Consider the following 7,062-nt stretch of genomic DNA (forward strand, 5'->3'; position numbering starts at 1 on the left):
TTTCTCTTTTAATTTAGTCCTTTTCTTTATTTAATTTTCCATTAATGACTAATCATACTTATCTACTAAATCCTATAAATGGTCTATTTTTCATATAAGGACATCCAATTTTGAATTCCATAGCTATTTGATCCCTTTAGCTATTAGAATCCAACTTTTGCACTTTATGCAATTTGATCCTTTTCATCAAATTAAACATGTAATCGGTAAAATTTTCTTAATGAAATTTTCATACGACATTTATATCTTAATGCAGACCATGAAATAATATTAAAATAATTTTTCTTCCAAACTCAAATTTGTGGTCCTAAAACCACTGTTCCGATTTAACTGAAAATAGGTTGTTATAATATATGATGCAACATATGTTTTAAGTTTCCACTCGTCCATCCAAAAACTCACTACAATAACTAGCCATCTGGTTTGATTTCTGATGACAATGATTGTTCACGTGTCGCCTGTGGCAGTGACTTTTACTACAATAACTTACTATCCTGGTTGCCTGGTTTTGATGGTTTTTTAAACTATCATCCTGGTTTGGTTCAATTTTGATGGAATTTTAAATCTCCGTCCCGTTTTGTCCGGTTTAGATGACATTGTCACCTACTTCGTGTAGTACTGACTTTCAATGTGGACTTAATTTGCCATTATCTCCTACAGAACTCCTTCATCCTCCATACCCGATTTTGTGTAATTATGCACATAAATTTAGCACGTTCTATGCTTTTTATCATCATTTTATGCCACCTTTAATATTTCACACTGGCATTATAAGGCATGTATTTAAGCATACATTTATCTCATTATCACATAACATATAATTGGTGCAAGTAAACAAATAAAACACAGTGTCACATGCATAGGATTTTATGTGAATTAACAGTCTAATTATTTAACACATTTACAGGTTCACATGATCGTATAGGCTTGTATGCACCTAGGGGTTGCATCTAGACTCGCAAGTTCCTAGGGTTCACATATAGGCCCACATGTAGGCTCGCATGTACCTAGGGTTCGCATGTAGGCTCTCATGTTCCTAGGGTTCACATATAGGCTTGCATAATTCTACGGTTCGCATATAGGCTCGCATATAATCAATATATGGTTCGCATAACATGGCTCATATATAATAAACACATGGTTCAGATATCACGGCTCGCATATAAAATCAAATAAGTTCACATATATTATTAGTAAAGTGCTTGCAAGTAATAGCATGTAAGCGGTTCGCATGTCACAACTATACAAGTGGCTCGCATAAGCAGAGGTTCGCATGTCATAAACAACTAGGGTTTGCATCTATGTTCTAAGAGTTTGCGTTTTCAATCCTATATGGTTTTACATATGGGTTCACTTAACAGGGGTTCGCACGTACAGATTCACATGCAAAAAGAGGGTTCACATACAATGGGCTCGCATATTCTAGGGTTCACACTCATAAGTTCGCATATGGGCTTGGACCTATAGGGGTTCACATGGAAATGGGGTATCGCTTGTAAGGGGTTCGCACATGCAAAATGGGGGTTCGCTTAAAAGGCTTGCACAAGGGCTCATACTCAGGGGTTCACGCACTAGGGGTTTCTTCTTTGGGTTTGCATATACTAGTTCTCTACTTCCTATAAAATTCAATTATATATAAGATTTAGGTTTAGATCTCACACCTATTTTGAAGACTTTAAAACCTTTTGTTTGGAAAGGAGATTGGAGATATTCTTGAAGGATGTTTTTGAAAATTTCTGACTCTTTTGGCTTTGAAAATTGGTTTGGGAGAGAGAATTTTAAGGATGTTTTCTTGAAAATTTGCTTGGTAAATTCTAGGGTTTGTTTTGAAGTTAGCTATTTATAAAACTTGTTTTTCCTAATTGAAATAAGTTTTACAAATTCATGCAAGTTTAGGACTTATTTTTAAAATAGGGACTAAATTGAAATTTTTATTTTTGGGTTGGATTGTTTTAAAAATTCGTCACTCTTGAGGCAAAAAAAAGGAAATAAAAATATTTTGGTTGGATGTTCATTAAGAAGTTCAAACCTACTAATTCATTCTTATTAGTTTTTATCATAAAATAATTTTAAGGCATACTAATTCCCTTACCTCATTTTTAAAGAAAATCAATAACAATCTAAATTTTATTCCATTTCTGCTAGGCCAACTTTTGGGATGGACACTTATTATTTTAATATTTTTATTATATTTGATTAACACTTAATTTTTTCTCATATTTTCTTTTGAAAGGTAAAGATTTTTAAATGCAAACGTTTGAAAAGTTATCTAATAATTTAATTTTGGTATAATTATTTGTAATTATACATGTGATATTTTTCTTAAGATATGAGGTAATTGCACGAGTAGTTATAAGTAATTAAATTCATCCATTTATCTTATTGCTTTTCAAACATGACTGTATGCTTTTATGGAATTATTTTAATACAAAAATAACATAATAGGTTATTATAGGGCATACATTTTTTTTCTAAAATATATGTTATTTTTTCTTATCATGTTTAAATACTCTAAAATTTTTATTCACCAAATACTTAACAAAATTACATAATATTTATTATTAATTATTTGTACTTGGTTAAAGGCTGATGAATGATGATAAAGAGTATAAATTTAGTGTTAGAGAAGTAATAACCTAACAAATATGAAATGTTAGAGTAATTAGATTAAATATATCAAATGTTTTTTTTTGTTAATTTTATATGTAACCATCGCTACTTGAATACTGCAAGTTAACCTATGTGGTAGAGCAATGAAATGTGTAATGAGTGGGTGAGTGTGTGTTTGAGATGGTTGTTTTGTATGAAAAAAATGTAAATTTTAAGGGTACATTTGGTTTACTATAATGGAATAGGGCTGTAATTGAATAGAGCTATAATTAAATAGAGTTGTAATCAGTAATTCTATTTTTTGGTTGAATGGAAATGGAATAGAACTGTAATAGTATTCTTTTGTTTAGTTGAATGGAATAGATGTTGTAATAGTATAAGGAAAAAAGGCTTAAATGACCAAAATACCCTTAGTGAAATTTTTTAGATAGATAATTATTGTTATTGTTATTAAATTTTAATAAAATTATTACTAAATATATTTTTATTAAAATAATAATAAATAATTTAATCATATTTTAACATAATTATTATTAAATATAATTTAATAAAATAATATACAATTTAATAACATTCTTAATATAATTGTTATATGAATTAAAAATCATAATATATAATATTATTAAAATAATATATAATCTACTCTATTATTTTTAAACTGCATTACATATTTAATGTGGGAGAAATTAAAAATTATTTTAAGGGTTAAAATAATTAATTAATTTATAAGAGATCAAATTATAATTTTATCATTATATTAATTTATGATTTGATAAAATTTAAAAGGTTTTATAACAAATTTACCATTTTAGGAGAGTCAAGTCTTCATGACTTTATTATTACGATATAAACTGAATTTATTGGAAGGAATACCTTTGCATACTATCTATATGAGGAATATGTTAAATCCAATTAATTATAAAACTTACAAAATTATATTTCAACAAAATTATCTGAAATTCATTAAAAATAGAAAAAGTAAAAATATTATAAAAAAATCTTAGTATAGAATAATATTAAAAACTTTGGATCGACACGTACATGTGAATACAAAAATAAAACAATAACTATACCAATATTTTCTTTCTCAAAATTATTACATGCCAAAGAGATAGACTAGTGGTTCTACTACGGAACTACTATTTTTTTTTCATTTTGTCAAGTTCATTTTTTTGAGCAAATAGCATGTAGTATTATTAACATTTAAACATAGATCTTTTAAGAATTTTATATATAAAAATCTCAAAAATATTGAATAGACCTACACTAGATACATCATACATACTCTACTCAACACCTACAATTGAATGAATCTAAATAACATAAATCGCAGATGGTGTAGATTATGTTGAACCCAGATAACAACATTTTCACTCGCCCATTACCTTGTTATTCATGACTCCGGCTTACATTTCAACAACTTACTTGCTAGGTCAAATGTCCAATCACCAAACCTGCAAAACAAGCCCAATGCATTGAATTAAAACCTTGATTTGCTTCTTCTTTTTTCCAGTTCAAAACTGATACGTTCTGGGCTTTTCATTGCAAATTATATTGCTCTAAATCTTCTAATTTTCTTAAACCAACCATGTCTGATACCCATATCGAATGCATATTCAGACATGATTATCACGCTATAATCATTCCAAAGTCTCCAAATGAATCAAAATCATGGAAAAAAAATTAACATACCCATGTTGGATGCATACATAGTTCTGAGACTCATATCAAGTCCAAGTAACATAGATTGCAAATGTAGGTCAACTATTAAAAGGGATATATACACAAATTGTCAAAATGCATAGGTTATATTGCACCTAATACTCATCTTGGCCATTTAATGCACCCCAGACTTGTCCCTGAGTCCAAATAACATAGAACAGCATAACAAGAAACATTATTAATAGAAAGACTTGGTCAACCATTTCAGGATGATAATCAAGGCATATATAAAGGAAAAGATAGAATTAAAGTAAAGAGACTGCCATGGGATCTTCGTCATACCATGCTTTATCACAAGCCATGATTTAATATAGGGAACACGTGCTATGTAAGGCCAACCCTCTCCTCCTCCTTCGTTGCACCACTTTTCCAAATGTGGGCATCCCCTAATGTATAGAATGTTGTGAGACTCTTTATACCTTGAGGCAATGACATCAAATGAATACAATAATTGAAATTTAACTCACAAAGGGAGGTGAGATATTCTATCTGGTATGGAATAGAAGCAAATCTGTCACACCAACTAATTGTCAATCATTGTTCCTATACTTGAAGTAGGTAAACATCTATTTATCTTGTTTTAGTTCATAATTGATACTGCTTATTATAAAATAGAATTTTTTGGGGTTGATTCTTTTGTTTACCTTTTGTTTGTGGAAATGATTTATATTCCACTTTAGGGGTTGATTTGTTTCATTGGAATCACCATTTGCTATTAAATTGTTTAGTTTTTAAATAGGTCAATCATTTAGATATGGAAAGTAGTGAGGATGGGAAATTTGTTGATCCAAATGTTATCAATACAAATCAGCAATGATTAAAAAAACAGCCCACATTAGCTACAATCTCAGAGTCAGATCATACAAATAATTGACTATCAAATGATTAAGATGGACTAAGATTCATGCTTGTGCTAAGAAAAAATTGCAAAAACACAAAGCCTGAGGTAAGTTTTCAAATATAGAGATACTAGTTAAAAGAAATCCAAATAATAAAGCAAAAAGCTATAAATGTAATGAGTAATTTACTCTTCTTCACCAGAAGAATCAATAGATTCCAGTGATGGTGTCTTTCTGGCCTGTATGACAAAGCAAATGAAGATTCAAATGAGTATGGTTTTTGTAGGAATATTCTGTAAATATTTTAGGAATATTTTGTAGATATTTTTTTATTAAAATCCCTTATTTTAAGGGATCATATCTCCTATTTAGTATCTTTCCTAACTTAGAGTTTCCTAAAGTAGTGTCATAGGTTGTATATAAAAATTCTGATTTATGTTCTATTTAGTATAAAAATACTCTGATTTCTACATGGTACCAGCTTAGGTTACGATTTCTTTTTCAACCTAGACCATGTCCGAAACTCATTCTCCTACTTGAGATTACTTCAAATCCAGAAAATTTTTCTAGTTCCGATGCTCCATCGATTCGTCTGGTCTAACTATCACCGCCATCGATTGAATGGCAACAATTTTCTTGAATGGTCCCAATCGGTTAAGATTTTCTCTTGGGCGAGAAAGATTGGACTACGTTCTTGGTGAAATCAAGAAGCTTCTTGTGGATCGATCTTTGGTTTTGCTAAGTGGATGCATGATAATGGTCGGTTATGACTTGGCTCCTTAATTCCATGACCCCGAGTATAAGCGAAACTTTCTTCTTTACACCACACCGCTGAAATTTAGAGTGCAATCCATGAAACCTACTCTAGCACGGATAATATTGTGAATTATATCATGTTGAAGATCAAGCACCACCCTTAAACAAGGAACTATGCTGTTACTCTCTACTACAATACCCTTATTGCTCTTTGGCAACAATTAGATTTGTATGCACATTATGATTGGATAGATCCAAGAGATGCCGCTCTTTATCGACAAATTGTTACTCAACCAAGACTTTTCAATTTCTCCAAGGCTTAAATAAGGACACGGGCGAGGTTCGCGGCGAGGTCTGGCTATTTCTCCTCTTCCTCTCTTGAGAGAGGCTTTCTATGATCAAGAAGGAAGAAAGCCAAGGTGTGTGATCTTGTCGATGAACCATATTCCACTTCGAAAGATCGCCTTCTGACCCATCAATCATCTCCCTCTTCCAAACGGGGGAGACCTTGGTGTGATCATTGCAAAAAGCCCAGCCACTCTAAGGAGAAGTGTTGGAAGCTTCATGGTAAGCCTCAGGACTAGAAGTCCAAGCACTCTCGAGATAATAAATCAAGCCTTGTCGTTGCCACCTTTGTCACTAGTTTCACTAAAGAACAGATTGCTGAACTTCAAAAACTATTTGGAAAGTTTCAAGGGTCTTGTGAGGTAATCGGTCATAAAAGATCCGAAGGTAACCTTTCTTCTCGCATTTTCTCCTCCCAGTTGACTCTAATTGGATCCTCGATTCGGTGCTACGGATCATATGATTGGTAACAAGGTATTGTTTCACAATTTTTCCATACCTTTGGTAAAGTCAAAAGCGGTGATGGTACCTTGTGCAAAATAGAGGACATGGCAATGTTATTCTCAATGAACAGATTGCACTTAAAAATGTTCTCTTTGTACCAAATCATGTGCAATCTCATCTCTGTTAGTAAATTGTCCATAGACTTGCACTGCTCTGTAATTTTTAATAATCGTGATTGTACTTTGCAGGCACTGAACTCGAAGAAGATGATTGGTAAGGCCAGCTTACATAATGGTCTCTACATCCTCCCTACCTCTCCTAAAATTGAGACCTCCAAGTCATTTAC

The sequence above is a fragment of the Gossypium arboreum genome, chromosome 12, assembly GCF_025698485.1.
Source record: "Gossypium arboreum isolate Shixiya-1 chromosome 12, ASM2569848v2, whole genome shotgun sequence".
Taxonomy (NCBI): domain Eukaryota; kingdom Viridiplantae; phylum Streptophyta; class Magnoliopsida; order Malvales; family Malvaceae; genus Gossypium; species Gossypium arboreum.